The 15,535-nt window shown below is 46.1% G+C and overlaps 1 pseudogene; it reads left to right on the forward strand.

The window, feature by feature from the left end:
- Positions 1–12,172: 12,172 nt before the first annotated feature.
- Positions 12,173–13,406, forward strand: LOC136533578 (polyubiquitin-like; annotated as a pseudogene).
- Positions 13,407–15,535: the final 2,129 nt, after the last annotated feature.

A 15,535-nucleotide genomic window follows, 5' to 3' on the forward strand; every position in this document is an offset into this window, starting at 1 on the left:
TATCGGTTTTGAATACGATATAAGGACCAATGAAGCCAACACTGGTGTCTTGTATTCTTTGGAGCTCTGATATCTAGAATCTGTATATAAATATAAATTACATGTGAGGATAATTATATACGCGTACGCATGGAAGTGAGTTTATTAAATAAAAGTAAGAACCACTTACAAACAAAAGGAGCTAATGATTGATTTGTCCAGAGCGTTCAAGTGGAATAGTTGATGCAATTCTTCGAAACTAATATGTAAGATGTCATCGCCACGGAAGTAATGATGGTCTCTAAATCTGACAAAGATCCACTGCTCACCCCTGCCACACGCCTGCATGTACCACTTGTTGAGCAAGTACATTTGCGTACCCAATTCATTCAGAGCCGCAGGGTTGTACAGACTTTTGCCATATTTATAAGTCTTTCAGGTATCAACTTCCAGGTTCTGGATTGGAGCTTTGCCCGTCAATTGATCCAATGTTAAACCAGTATCTTTAAAAAAAGCATTAAGGGCTTGAACCGACACTTCTCCAGAGTTGTCTGGTCGATAGACTTCTATGTTGGAACCATATTCATTAGCAACAACAAGATTTTGTATTGGTTGCTTCTGTTGTCCGAGCTATGGGACATCCTTCCCTGATGCTCTTTTCCTTTTCTTATCTGCATCATATGACTTCACGAGAGAGCGGTCATAGTCTGATAGTGGCGAAGGCTTACGAAGTTCAATTATCTTTTTCTTGTGAGCATCGACCTTCTGCCTCAGCACATCTCGTGGTATGTAAAAGTACGGCTTTTCCTTAAGCTTCTCCTTAACCTTGGCAGGGATTTTCTTTCTAGGACGTTGTTCACCCTCGACGTCACCAGGATCATCGCGCCTGATCTTATACCGCGATGCTTTACATACCGGGCATTCATCCAAATTCTCATATTCATTGCCATGGTAGAGGATATAGTCATTAGGACATGCATGTATCTTCTGGATTTTTAATCCCAAAGGACAGACAACCTTTTTTGCTTCGTACGTAGTGGTGGCCAATTCATTTGGCTTCGGAAGCATCTTCTTTATGAGGTTTAATAAATTCCCAAATGCCTTGTCGGATACACCATTCTTTGCCTTTCACTGTAGCAATTCCAGTGTTGTACATAGCTTTTTTTTGCCCCTCTTCGGCCATCGGGTATAGCAACTTCCTATGATCCTCAAGAATGCGCTCCAACTTAACTTTCTCTTTTTCACTTTCCCATTCTTATTGTGCATCACGAATGGCATCGCCAAGAGCATCACCGAGATCATCTTCTACCGCTACCTCTTCTTCATCTCCCCCATTGTAGTATCATCAAAGGCACCATACTGAGCAATAATGTCATCAATGTCTAAATCTTCTCCTTCACCTTCTTCCATCATGACCCCGCTTTCTCCATACTTAGTCCAACATATATAGTTTGACATGAAACCTGACTTAAGCAAATATGAATGAAGACTCATTGAGCTTGAATATTCCTTTAAATTCTTACATAGGGCACATGGACAGCATATGAAACCATCCCGCTTATTTGCCTCGGCCACACCTAAAAAATAGTGCAAGCCCTCTATAAAGTCTTAGGAGCGGCGATCGGCATTGTACATCCAATGGCGTGACATAATCTGTATTACACGACAAATTATGAAAACCTTGAACATAATTAAGTATTTTATTACACAACATAAATGACACACACACGGTTGATTAATTAACTAAGCCTGGCTACAACATAAGCAATCCCAACTATCACTAAGCAAACTAAAACTACAATGCACTTCAGTAACATAATTATTTTGTGATCGTACGCAACTAAAACAGACAAATCATTCTTCTGTTGAATATCAATAAGCTTCTCCTGCTGGCTCACTGCCTCATCAGCAGCAGCCGCTACCTCAAGCGCACCCAAATTCTGCACGTATGTAGCATAATCTTTCTCCCAATACCAACCATCGCATCCATTGCCCTCCCACTGAAATTAAAGCCAAAAAATATTTAGTCAAAAATATTCAAGAAAAGCAGGTCAATTAGCCATAATTATAAAATGCGTAAGAAACTCACATCGCTATCCGGGCACTTATAGAAAACACGACCCTTATTGGGTCCCTGTCTCTTGACTCGGTACTCCATCATAATCTTCTGTTTATACTTGCCGCAGATAATGAGAGGGAGTTCTGGCCTCAGTCGTTTCCCAACCGAACGAGAGGCCGAGGATCCGGTAACAGTTGTCATCTACTTTCTATACTTATTTTTGCAAACTAGTGTAAATTTTATATTTTCTAAAATGATATATTTAAACAAAACTAGTACGGATTTCACATGTTTCAATAAATAACCATCCGTACTAGTTGACCTTGCTTACGTGATCAACTCGGCGAGCATTTCTCCACTGGACGGCACCGTACTTGGCCAAGGAAGAGCTCCGATTCTACGAGAAAGGGAACACGGTCTTCCACGACCATTGCCGCTCTCCCTCGTAGAATCAAAGCTCCTCCTTGACGTCCGTTACCGCTCGGCAGAGAACATGCTCGCCGACCTGAACACGATCCGCAAGTTCAACTAGTACGGATTTTCTACATTTTTCTAACCATTTTCTAAGTTTTTCATTTCATGGAAAATTTAATTCTAAAAAATAAAAGGCATGATTTCTAAGTATTTCATTTCATGGAAAAAATAATTCTAAGTGACCTGCTCGATATCGATGAGCTCGTGGGCGTTTAGGTTGCCGAGGATAGTAACATTTGTAGATGACATTTGTAGGTCTGAAGTTATCAAATATCCATCAAATTATAGCTCAAAAACATATTTCAATAAATAACCATCCGTACTAGTTGACCTTGCTTACGTGATCATCTTGGCGAGTATTTCTCCACCGGATGGCACCGTACTTGACCAAGGAAGAGCTCCGATTCTACGAGAAAGGGAACACGGTCTTCCATGACCGTTGCCGCTCTCCCTCGTAGAATCAAAGCTCCTCCTTGACGTCCGTTACCGCTCGGCAGAGAATATGGTCGCCGAGATGAACACGGTCCGCAAGTTCAACTAGTTCGGATTTTCTACAATTTTCTAATAATTTTCTAAGTTTTTCATTTCATGGAAAAATTAATTCTAAGATCACGTAAGCCACCGAGGACGAGGATGGCGCGTGCTCCAGCGAGGACGAGCGAGGTGTGATTTTGATGAACTAATTTAACTTTTGTTTATCCAAACATATATGCAAATCATCATGTGATTTTGAGCTAAAAATGACATATAAAATCATAATAAAGTCCAACATATAAAGTTACACATGCATCTACATCGCAAAATGAGATAAGCTACTGATAAAACATAAGAGGATTAAGTTTGTTACCTCCAAAATCGAAGAGCAACACCAATGGAGGGGGAGAGTGCAAGAACAACAGCAAGCTGAAGAACAGAGGCAGTGAATTTGAATAATGGAATGGCTCGGGCTCGGGGAGGAAGAATTGAGCAGAATTATAGGCCGAGATAATTAATCCCGGTTAGGGGTCCAAACCGGGACTAAAGATTAATCTTTATTCCCGGGGCATCATCCAAACCGGGACTAAAAGCTTTAGTCCCGGCTGGTATTACCAACCGGGACTAAAGGTAAACCTTTAGTAGTCCCGGTTGGTAATACCAGCCGGGACTAAAGATTCCTGCCCCGCGGACGACCGTTGGGCAGGGACCTTTAGTCCTGGGGGCAAAAAATGCTGAGGCTAATGCTAAATTGAAACATCGTTCTAAAGTCTATTCTCTAGTAGTGAATTGCTCGCCCTGAGATTGGTGCTGTCATGCTTATCCCTGCTCGGCGTCGTGTAATAATTACTTATAATGTATTTGGTGGTACTCACCGGTTACTTGTGCTGTGACAAACAAACATGTTGTTTATTTGCAACAGAGCAAGTTGTAACATCCCGGAATGTTTCTGATTGCAAAAATGTGGATTTCAAAAAAATTCGTGTGTTTGTTGCTTTGCAGTGAAAACATTTAAGATTATCTTCCCGTGACCTCTTCTAAAATTCCTAGTAATAAAAAATTTGAATGCATTTATTTGCTAGAGAAGGATATGGATATTCACAGAAAAGAATAATCCAAATGATTCGAGGATCTCCCTCATGGAATGCGATACCTTAGGAAGGAAAACAGCTAACACTACCTAAGGTACACACGAGGCTAACCGAGAGTATCAAGATGATACGAACTCGAAGCCTATCAGTTTGGAGCTTACATGGAATAAGAAAGAAGTGTACCCATGTGATGTGGAATAATCTACGAGAGGACATAGCTAGGCACCACCAAGGAGGACAAGATGAACAAGTCAAATGACCAAGAGTATCTGCAGGATACGATGGGTTTCGAGCCACAACTCAGGATCAACCAAAATTGGATTAAGGAGAGATATGACGTTATGGAAAAGTAATTTCAACTATGTTGGAAGCATCGACAAGCAATCGGACAAATGTAAGAAGCAGAAGAACCCTACTGTCAACCCAGTGCAGCTTTAATCTTGAGGACGAGATGCTTCTAAGGGGGGAGGAGTCTGTAACATCCCGGAATGTTTCTGATTGCAAAAATATGGATTTCAAAAAATTTGGTGTGTGGTTGCTTTGCAGTGAAAACATTAAAGATTATCTTCCCGTGATTTGTCCTAGAATTCCTAGTAATAAAATTTTAGTGCATTTATTTTCATAATAAGGACAAATCTATGTTAGACTGATTTGAAGTTCTTTTGGTTTTGGTTGGTTGTTTGAGTCTGATTTACATTTATATTCTAAATTCGAATGTAAATAAATCTAAAGCTAACTCTAACCTAACCTTGGGCCTAATAACTACCCGAGCTAACAGCCTGATAACTATCCAGCTAGCTCTTGATCTCTAACCCAGCCCAAGCCTCTCTGTCTCTAATGCTTTCTTTCATCTCCCGTGAAGCCCAGCTCGGCCTTGACCAATCGAATCGACCCAAACCCTTTGCCTGCTGGCGCTCACGCCCCTGGCTCCGTGGCCAGCACCGTGCTCAACTGTCTCTCTCCCCTCCCATGCCCGTGATACTCGAGTGCTTGCTGTGGGCGTTGATGCAGAATCCAAATTGGTAGTTGCATGATATACATATACGGATACGGAAGATCAATACTTCAATAGTTCAATAGTGATATTTCGTGTTTGTATAACAAAAGTAATACTGCCAGTTGCTTTTTCGCAAAGATACCTGTAACAGTGAGTGTTTGAGCTGCAACACTAATATGGGCCGTCGTAGCCCGAGCGGGGGCCCTGGAAAGCCCATCAGGCAACTGGTTCCAGTCGATAGGCTGCGGCCTGCACGGCAGGGCGGGCGGACCATGGACGCCGCGACGGGCCGATGGCCTCTCGCTCACGTGTGATTCCATATTTTCCATTGCCGTGACGTCACCGGGACCCCACCAGGTGGGCACGGCGATTTTTTTTTATTTTTAACACTTTTTTTAACCTAATTTCAAATCTAATACTTTTTTATTTTTTTTCCAAAACTAACACTTTTACCCGCGCCTATTTCCCTAGCACGACGAAACGTCTGTGCCGCGCTATGTACGGTGGCGCGGCGAGAGGGATGACGTGGCGACAACCGGGGCGCTGACTGGTGATGTGGCAGGGTCTGCCGCGCCACCGATCTTGGCGCGGCAGAGCCGACTAAAGGCCCGCGGCCTAGTCCCGCCGCGCCGCGCCACGCCCTGCCCACCCGCCTGCCCGCACGCACCCGCCGCGCCTGCTCGCCTGCTCGTCGCGCGTGCCCGCCACCACGCTTGCGCCGCGCCCACTGCTCACAAGAGCATTATCGTTGCCTAGCGCATGATCGTCCGTGCAGCCCACACGGCGCACTCGATAAATGTACCACACAGCCCACACGGCGCAGTCAACTAATCAGGGGATAGATATACCATAGATTATATTGTTCAGCACTCAACAGAGTAAACTGTACCACTTTGTTCCCTTATCTAACAAAACATAGTAAGTTGTACCCTTGCCAAGCATAAAAAGATTTAATATCACTACTACAAAAGTTGACACCAACAGCTGACACACATGACCATAAGTGACTCTTATCAAACCCAAAAGCACAAGTCGAAAACAGCAGCAGAAAGCACTTCCCAAATCTCACTCTTTGCGAATGATACGCACATTCATCCTGTACATCTTGGTCTTCAGTGGGTCAAAGAGGAAGATATCTCCCAGCTGTAAATTGTTGTCACGTGCAAACCATGCCCACGCTTTGGAAAAGCCTTTTAACTTTGCGTTGAGCTTTTGGAATCTGAATGCAGCAAATCACTTCCCAACTCTTGCCATGACACTGAAGAATCAATACTCTGCTCTTCAATGGAAGACATACATTTAAGTATTTTCTGGAGAATTCCTGGTCATACGATGAAACACTAAATTGATTCATGATGCAAAACAGCTAGCAACTAAAGAGTCAAAGAGTTGGTATAACTTGATTAATTCAATTTCATTACTTGAATCTTTTTGTCGACAGAATATGCTCGGCAGTCCACCGAGGGGTATCCTACGATGGTAGATTTGTCGGTGGGGGCGCGCGTAATCAGGAACTGGATGGTGACACAAGACGCAGAGACAGCGATTTAGATAGGTCGGGCCGTCTGATCGACGTAATACCCTACGTCCTATGTCTTTGGTGTATTGTATTGATCTGGACGACCAAGTAGCTTGATGTAGCCTCTCCGCTAGGGGACCCCTGCCTCTCCTTATATAGTCTGGAGGGACAGGGTTACAAGTAAAGTATCCTATTTGGTACTATAAAATGTCTTGCGATGCACGCTGAGCAGCGCCGTGCACGCCTTGATCTTGTGGGCTGTGGCACCTTCGATGGTGCGGCCCATGTCTTGGGGGCCATACCCCCATAGCTAGTCTCCGAGCCTGACAGTAGGTGACGCAGTCACGTGGTGCCAGGGTTATAAAGTAGAAGACCAACCGAGCAGGCAGCCAGTCCCCGGGCGTAGCCTCGAGATGAGAACAAGCACATTCACCGCAAGGTGAAGTGTGTCCACTTAGTCTCCGAGCCTGCTAAAAGATGAAGAATGAATCTTGTTGCAGGGTCAAAGAAGTCTAAAAGCATGCTGACGTCATCTGACATGCGCGTATCAAGACCCTAGACATACTGCCCAAGATTAGCACCCTGATCAAAATAGCATGGAACAACTTGATAGCACAACAACGAGACGTAGCAAGATCCGACCACTAAGGCAGCACCGAGGAGTCCCCGGCGTCACTGGCGATGACCGAGCACCGAGGAGCGAGGAGTCCTCGGCGTCGCTGGTGATGTCCGAGCACCGAGGAGTGAGGAGTCCCCGACGTCGTTGGCGATGACCGTGCACCGAGGAGCGACGAGTCCTCGGCGTAGGTGGCAATGTCCGAGCACCGAGGAGTGAGGAGTCCCCGGCGTCGCTAGCGATGACCGAGCACCGAGAAGTCCCCGGCGTCGCTGGCGATGTCCGAGCACCGAGGAGCAAGGAGTCCTCGGCATCGCTGGCGATGACCGAGCACCGAGGAGTGAGGAGTCCCCGATGTCGCTGGCGATGATCGAGCACCGAGGAGCGAGGAGTCCTCGGCATCGCTGGCGATGACCGAGCACCGAGGAGCGAGGAGTCTCCGGCGTCGCTGGCAATGACCGAGCATTGAGGAGCGAGGCGTCCCCGGCATCGCTGGCGATGACCGAGCACCGAGGAGCGAGGAGTCTACGGTGTCGCTGGCGATGACCGAGCACCGAGGAGCGAGGAGTCCTCGGTGTCCCTGGCGATGACCGAGCACCGAGGAGTGAGGAGTCCCCGGTGTCGCTGGCAATGACTGAGCACCAAGGAGCGAGGAGTCCTCGGTGTCACTAGCGATGACCGAGCACCGAGGAGCGAGGAGTCCTCGACGTAGGCGGCGATGACCGAGCACCGAGGAGCGAGGAGTCCCCGACATCGCTGGCGATGACAAAGCACCGAGGAGTGAGGAGTCTCCGGCGTCGCTGGCGAGGACCGAGCACCGAGGGGCGAGGAGTCCCCGGCGTCGCTGGCGATGACCGAGCACTGAGGAGCGAGGAGTCCCTGGTGTAGCTGGCGATATCCAAGCACCGAGGAGCGTGGAGTCCCCGGCGACGCTGGCGATGACCGAGCACCGAGGAACGAGGAGTCCCCGGCGTCGCTGGCGATGACCGAGCACCGAGGAGCAAGGAGTCCCCGGCGTCGCTGGCGATGTCCGAGCACCGAGGAGCGACAAGTCCCCGGCGTCGCTGGCGATGTCCGAGCACCGAGGAGCGACGAGTCCCCAGCGTCGCTGGCGATGACCGAGCATCGAGGAGCGAGGAGTCCCCGACGTCGCTGGCGATGACCGAGCACCGAGGAGCGAGGAGTCCCCGACGTCATTGGCGACGTCCGTGCGGTGAAGTGTGCCCACTTAGTCCTCGAGCACAAAGAATCTGAGCACCGAGGAGTAACCGGCGTAGCTGGCGATGAAGCAGGAGCGACGAATAGTCTGGTCAACTGGTCGACGGCAAACTAAGCATTGAGTAGAAGCGACCGGCGAACAGTCCGATCAGCTGGTCGGCGACGAGGTCGATGAACTAAGCGGTCCGACCAGTTGATCGGTGGACAAGCCCAAGCACCAGGTGATCCGATCACCTGGACGATGATCCTGCAATACAAACATGTAGAACGGGTAGTACATGATGCACAAATAAATAAACTACGGAGAAAATTAGCAATGGTGTTGAAACGGCGTATGCAGTTCGGTGATCAGTTGGTGTGAAAATATATTTATGTTTAATATAAACCGCCCGAACATTTAGTGTGTAGTTGCCCTAGCTAGCCCATAGTCCATAACGTCGAGCGTGGAGCCCATGCACGTGTAGGAGGAACAGGCGTGACCAATGAGCCGCTGCCGACCACCCATAACGCAGAGCGTGGAGCCCGTAGCACGTGTAGGGAGGAGCCAGAGACAGGGCCGTCTCTGGAGGCGTCCGAGCATCAACAGGACTGTTCGAGGGTTCAAAAAATCGTTTGGAGAGCAAATATGGATAAAACGGTTCGGAGAAACATTACGGCGATATATGGAGACTGGAGAATATTTAGAAAAATATTAAAGCGTGACTTAGCTTTGGACGGAGCGTCTGGTCGGCGACGTATGGCATTATCTGGTCGGCGTTGACGGCGAACACCTGGCGGGCGGTGAGTTGCTGGTGAAGGCGACCTCGGAGGTGGTTCAGAGATCGGATCTGCTGTCGCGGGAGCTGATGTAGCCAGCGATGAATCGTCGTCGTGGAATGGCATGGATCTCCATGAGATTGATGACGAGAACGTGCTGTTGATTTGAGGTCCATCTGGCTCGCCATGGATCAAGCGCACACCACTACCTGGCGCGCCAATTGTCGACAGAATATCGTCGGCAATCCACCGAAGGGTATCCCGCGATGGTAGATTTGTTGGTGAGGATGCACGTAATCAGGAACCGGATGGTGTCACAAGGCGCAGAGACAGCGATTTAGACTGGTTCGGGCCGTCTGATCGACGTAATACCCTACGTCTTTTGTCTTTGGTGTATTGTATTGATCTGAACGACCAAGTAGCTTGATGTAGCCTCTCCGCTAGGGGACCCCTGCCTCTCCTTATATAGTCTAGAGGGATAGGGTTACAAGTAAAGTATCCTATTTGGTACTATACAATGTCTTGCGGTGCACGCCGAATAGTGCCGTGCACGCCTTGATCTTGTGGGCTGGGCCACCTCCGATGGTGCGGCCCATGTCTTGGGGGCCATACCCCCACACTTTTTGATATTAATGCTGCCAATATCTTGTAAAATCAGTCAATATATATTTTCTTTCTATCCCATGGTGCAGAAAGATTGCTCTAAAATAAAATTGCCAAAATAGTCTTGTAAGTGATGCTATTCCATTCATGGCTACCAACAAAGATCTTTACATTGATTAGTAATCTTGCCTTGTCCATCTATGTGACCATTCCGGTGGTAATTCGCTTCCCTCTCCTTGCATCCCTTGGAAGGTTTTCTCATCTTGGTACCGTACCTACATAAAAAACTTTGCTTTTTACCGTTTCTTTGTGCTATGACCTTTCCAATTTCCTCCCATCCTCCCCCTTTTAACAATTCGATATTCTATTCTTTAATAAACTTAAATGCATTATAGAGGGAAAAACAAACTACATGAACGATCGTCTCACACAGAGAAAGAGAGATTAGTAAAAAAAATGGAACTAACAAGGGGGGCAGCTAGGTTAGGAAGAAACAAAAGCACGAAACTCTAATGATGTATAGGTTAAACGAATTTCCTCGACTATCTAAATAAAAGAAATCGATAGAAATCACCAGAAGGACAAGGAGAGCTTATAGTGATTTGCGCAGAAATGTTTTCTATAGGAGAGGAGAAGAACAGGATGACCTTCCGCCCGTTCCTCTTCAGAGCCAGAGACGAAGAATGTGAGAGCTTTTATTGGATATATATGACCTATATAGATGGAATGTGTCATTAACTGCTATTTCTCTCTTCTCTGGTGAAGCCATGTCATCACTAATTTTTCAGCCATCGGATCTTAAGTAACTATGTTGATCCTGGCCATCCGTCCTCTCAATCCCACTAACACTCTGTTTAATTGCTTTTGCCGTACCATTAAAACTTGCTCTCATTAAACATGCAAGGTTTGTGTTTCATCTCCCAATAATCAATGTATTTGAATGCACGCTCTCTATCATATATACTTATGTCCTTTCTCATTCCACTACATAATACTATATATGCATGAAGAGATAGAACATTCAGTGAGTGACTTAGTGGGAAATGACGTGGGCACCTTGCATGAAGAGAAAAATTATCTAGTGAGGTTTAGCTTTATATAAGAGTATTATAGATACAGTACTCCACACCAAAGGAATGGGCACAAGCCTTATTAATGTTGCGTCCAGGTCCTGCCACGTTGTGGGCCTTGGCGCATCAATGTCGCGCCAAGATCGGTGGCGCGGCAGACCTTGCCACGTCACCGGCCAACGTCTCGGTCGTCGCCACGTCATCCCTCTAGCCGCGCCACCATGTATGGCACGGCACAGATGTTTCTCCGCGTCAGGGAAATAGGCGCGGGCAAAAGTGTTAGTTTTAAAAAAAACAATGTTAGATTTAAAATTAGTTTAAAAAAGCGTTAAAAATAAAAAAAAATCGGCACAACAACCCTCCGTTCCCTCACTATAAAGTCCACCTCTGGCCTCCCTCAGATTTCATCAACCCGATCTCCCTCAATCCCAATCGCGAAGTCACACCGCGCCGCCGTCACCACCACGAAAGCGAACTGAGCAAGGCTCCCGATCTTCTCATCAAGGTACATGCCCCCCTGCCCGATTCATCCCCCTAATCTCTCGGTCTATGATGTGGTCGTGTATGTATGGCCGAATCTCTATTGCGCCTTTCATGTTGAGTTCGGTTTTTGGCTTATTGCCGTGCTTATAGGCCGTGGTGTTTCTGTTCTGGAACGGAATTTTGTAGATATCATAGAGTTAGGGTTCCATTCAAGAGATTCATTAGTGTATTATATCAAAATTAAGAGGGATCATTTCTATCATGATGCCTTGAGTGCCTGCCATAGTGTCCTGCTGCCCCTAACACAATCCTGTAGGTATTGTTTGGTTTAATTTCAATCTGTTGATTAGCTTATGCTCAAAATTAAGATGGTTTTTGCTTAAAAATTTTAAGATCTTTATTACTTCAAAGAAATCAAAATGAATCTTGCCTTGAATCTTCCCTGCCTATTTTACCTTAGATCAATCCGTTCCTGATCACCTTAATCAGAAGGATATGTATAAGTTTTGGAAGTACTGCTAAACTTATATCTTGTCGATACACTTGCCACTTTTTATGATTATAAATGTTCAATCCCGTCTCTATATTTTCTGCTTGTGTATGTGGAGTTGTTATCTAAATTATAAATGTAACTAGCATATTGGCAGTTGGTATGCATGAGGTGTTGTTTGTTCTAATTCTCGTGGTTCATATATATAATCTATATGTTTGTGTTTTTTGTTTGTTGGTACCTCTGTTTCATAGTTGAGATTTGAATCATTCTTTTCTAAGCACTAGGTTTTCCTGTGCAAATCTCTTTATGGTAGCTTACCATGTGATATTTGTCTCTGCAGATGCAGATCTTTGTGAAGACCCTCACTGGCAAGACCATCACCCTCGAGGTGGAGTCCTCGGACACAATTGACAATGTCAAGGCAAAGATCCAAGACAAGGAGGGAATCCCGCCGGATCAGCAACGCCTGATCTTTGTAGGCAAGCAGCTCAAGGATGGGAGGACACTCGCTGACTATAACATCCAGAAGGAGTCCACCCTCCACCTTGTTCTCAAGCTCAGGGATGGGATGCAGATCTTTGTGAAGACCCTGACTGGAAAGACCATCACACTGGAGGTCGAGTCCTCAGAGACGATTGACAATGTGAAGGCCAAGATTCAAGACAACGAGGGCATTCCCCCAGACCAACAGCGCCTCATCTTTGCTAGGAAGCAGCTCGAGGATGGCCGCACCTTGGCTGACTACAACATTAAAAAAGAGTCCACCCTTCACCTTGTGCTCAGGCTAAGGGGAGGCATGCAGATCTTTGTCAAGACTCTGACTGGGAAGACCATCACACTTGAAGTTGAGTCTTCTGATACGATCGATAACGTAAAGGCAAAAATTCAAGACGAGGGCAGACCAGCAGCACCTCATCTTTGCTGGAAAGCAACTTGAGGATGGCCGCACTCTTGCTGACTACAACATTCAGAAGGAGTCCACCCTCCACTTGGTGCTCCGCCACCATGGTGGTATGCAGATTTTTGTGAAGACACTGACTGGCAAGACCATCACCCTGGAGGTTGAGTCTTCTGACACGATCGACAATGTGAAGGCAAAGATCCAGGATAATGAGGGCATCCCGCCGGACCAGCAGCGCCTGATATTTGCTGGTAAGCAGCTTGAGGACGGCAGCACCCTGGCGGACTACAACATCCAGAAGGAGTCTACGCTCCACCTTGTTCTGCGCCTCCGTGGTGGGCAGTAAGGGTATGGGCGGGTTTGGGTACTGAGTTCAGTTTGTCATGTCCAATGTGAGGTCGAGTCGCTTGTGTTCAAGTTTCTACTATGATCGAGTCCCATAGCATTCCAGAAAACATATGTTGCCTTGCTGTGTAGCAGCTTCAAAGTAAACATGGTTTTATTTTGGGGTACGTAATTTGTTTCTGTCATTTTGTGTTTTATATCTAATCTACTGATCTAACTGTGTTCATGGATTGTGTGTGTGTGTATATGCTGAGTGACAAAGGTTATCTGTCATACGACAGGTAACACCAGAAATATGACCTTCAGGAAGTCTGAAATGGACACAAGAATTCCACTTAGATGAATACTCTGTTTGAAATTAGTGCCAATGCACAGCCATGTTTATGTAATATATTGGTTGATGAGTAAGCCATCAGATTGTTTGAGAAACTATGGACGCACATCTGTATCTGAATCTCAGTGCAACTATATACATGTAAAGAAAAAAGTCTCCTTCAATGAGTAGTATACTTAGGCTGATTTCCTGTATTCGCTCTATGTTTCTGAACTTAATATGTTATATGATTATCTAAATCCTAGTCCTCACGTCCTATGTTGGAACAATTCCAGCTTCTCAAGGTTATACAAATTAGTGAACCATTCTATACACTTTCATTTACTAATTCTTTATCGTAGGAGGGCATTACTAAACACTTACACTTCCAAAGATATATCAGGCTAGCCCCTTACTTACTATGGTGTATGGAAGTAGACCTTATCGAGATGATATATGGAACTAAACTATCATTATTATTTAAGCATTTCTTAGGATGCATTCTAAGATCCTATTCGCTATCCCTTAGATAGAGGACAGTCGAGGAAGAAGACACTAGTTGCTCTGCTCTAGTTAATAGGATAACCCTTCTTGTCTTGTATCGGGGAAGGATCCGCTGACTAATTACTAGGTGGTGGGCCTGTAAAGCAAACTAAGAGTGGGGAAGCTCCATCGATTCTCAAAGATCTGGTTGTTGATATTGGCATTGGCCAACAACGAATATTATTGTTTCTGTCCTTGCCTTCGGACTAGGATTGTTCCTTCTTTCCAAAACCTACATCCTGTTTGCTTTATCTCGCTGCTTCTTCTACTTATCCTTACTTTCGGTCAATAAGCCGATCGGGTGTCTTCATTCAAGCGAGGGTACAGAGGAAGAACAAAACAAAGTGAGAGGCCGGGGGGCAGGGAAAAGAGTCGAGTCGATCGACCAGGAGAAGCAAAACGAAATCAAGATTTGGCCAAAAAAGATGCAACGTTATGGATACCATGACCGATCACCATCGAGAAAGAAGAATGTTTATAAATCACTTTGGGTGAGCGGGGCCTTCAAGCATCCGAAATACGTCGGGGTTGTAAATGACATAGCCTTCCAGATAGAAAATGATGACTCCTTCATAAAAACAAAGTTATTCAAGTTCTTTTTTTACCAAAGAAGTCTCGCTCTGATGGCCCGCCGAGTCATCTACTAAAAATCCATGCCCTCGATCCTAAACAACCGAACAAACCCTTATGGGTTTTCCTTTTCGATATTGATACTGTGTGGGCATCCGTCCCATCCGGACAGACCCACACAGGAACAACTCGAGCGGCCGTGACCCCTCGCTCCCATCCAACCCATGACCCCCAGCGGATGGGAACAGACGCACCTGCTCGCTCTTCCCTGCCCTCTCGCACGCACTCGTTCTCATCCCGCTCACTCGAGCCGCGTGCGAGCTCGCTGCCGCCTCTGCCCGGTCGTGCTCCCTCCATCCATCCATCCCTCCCCCACGACCTCCATGCCACCCCGCGCTCCCAGTGACCTTGCTCTCGCTCTCTCCACAGGAGACGAGGACGACGATGACGGCTCCGACGAGGTAGGTCGTTCCTCCTCTAGATCTGAGCCCTCCTCCTATTCCTCCTTTGGATCTAAGCTCTCCTCCTCCCGCTCTGGATCTGAGGGTTCCGACGAGCTCTGTTCAGTAGCCTTGTTTTGTTGTTGTAACAAGTAATGTTTCTTTGTTGCATTAGTCTTTTTTCTGATGTTGCATCTCGCATTTGCGCTTTGTTTTTATTGTTGCAGTAGCCTTGTTTTGCTGTTGCAACAAGTAATATTTTTTGTTAAATTAGTCTCTTTTTTCTGATGTTGCATCTCGTATTGTGCTTTGTGTCTATTGTTGCAGTAGCCTTATTTTGCTGTTGCAACAAGTAATTTTTCTTTGTTGCGTTAGTCTTTTTTTCTAATGTTGCTTTTTTGCAATGCGCTTTGTTCTGTTTGTTGTAGTAGCCTGTTCTGGTGTTGCAACAAGTAATATTTATTTGTTGCATTAGTTTCTTTTTCTGATCTTGTATCTCGCATTGCGGTAGCTTTATTGCTATCGTTTTGTTCTGATGTTACAGTAGACTTGTTCTGATGTTGCAAACAAGTAATACTTCTAATGGGAGCG

This window comes from Miscanthus floridulus, unplaced genomic scaffold, assembly GCF_019320115.1.
Source record: "Miscanthus floridulus cultivar M001 unplaced genomic scaffold, ASM1932011v1 os_1001_1, whole genome shotgun sequence".
NCBI lineage: Eukaryota > Viridiplantae > Streptophyta > Magnoliopsida > Poales > Poaceae > Miscanthus > Miscanthus floridulus.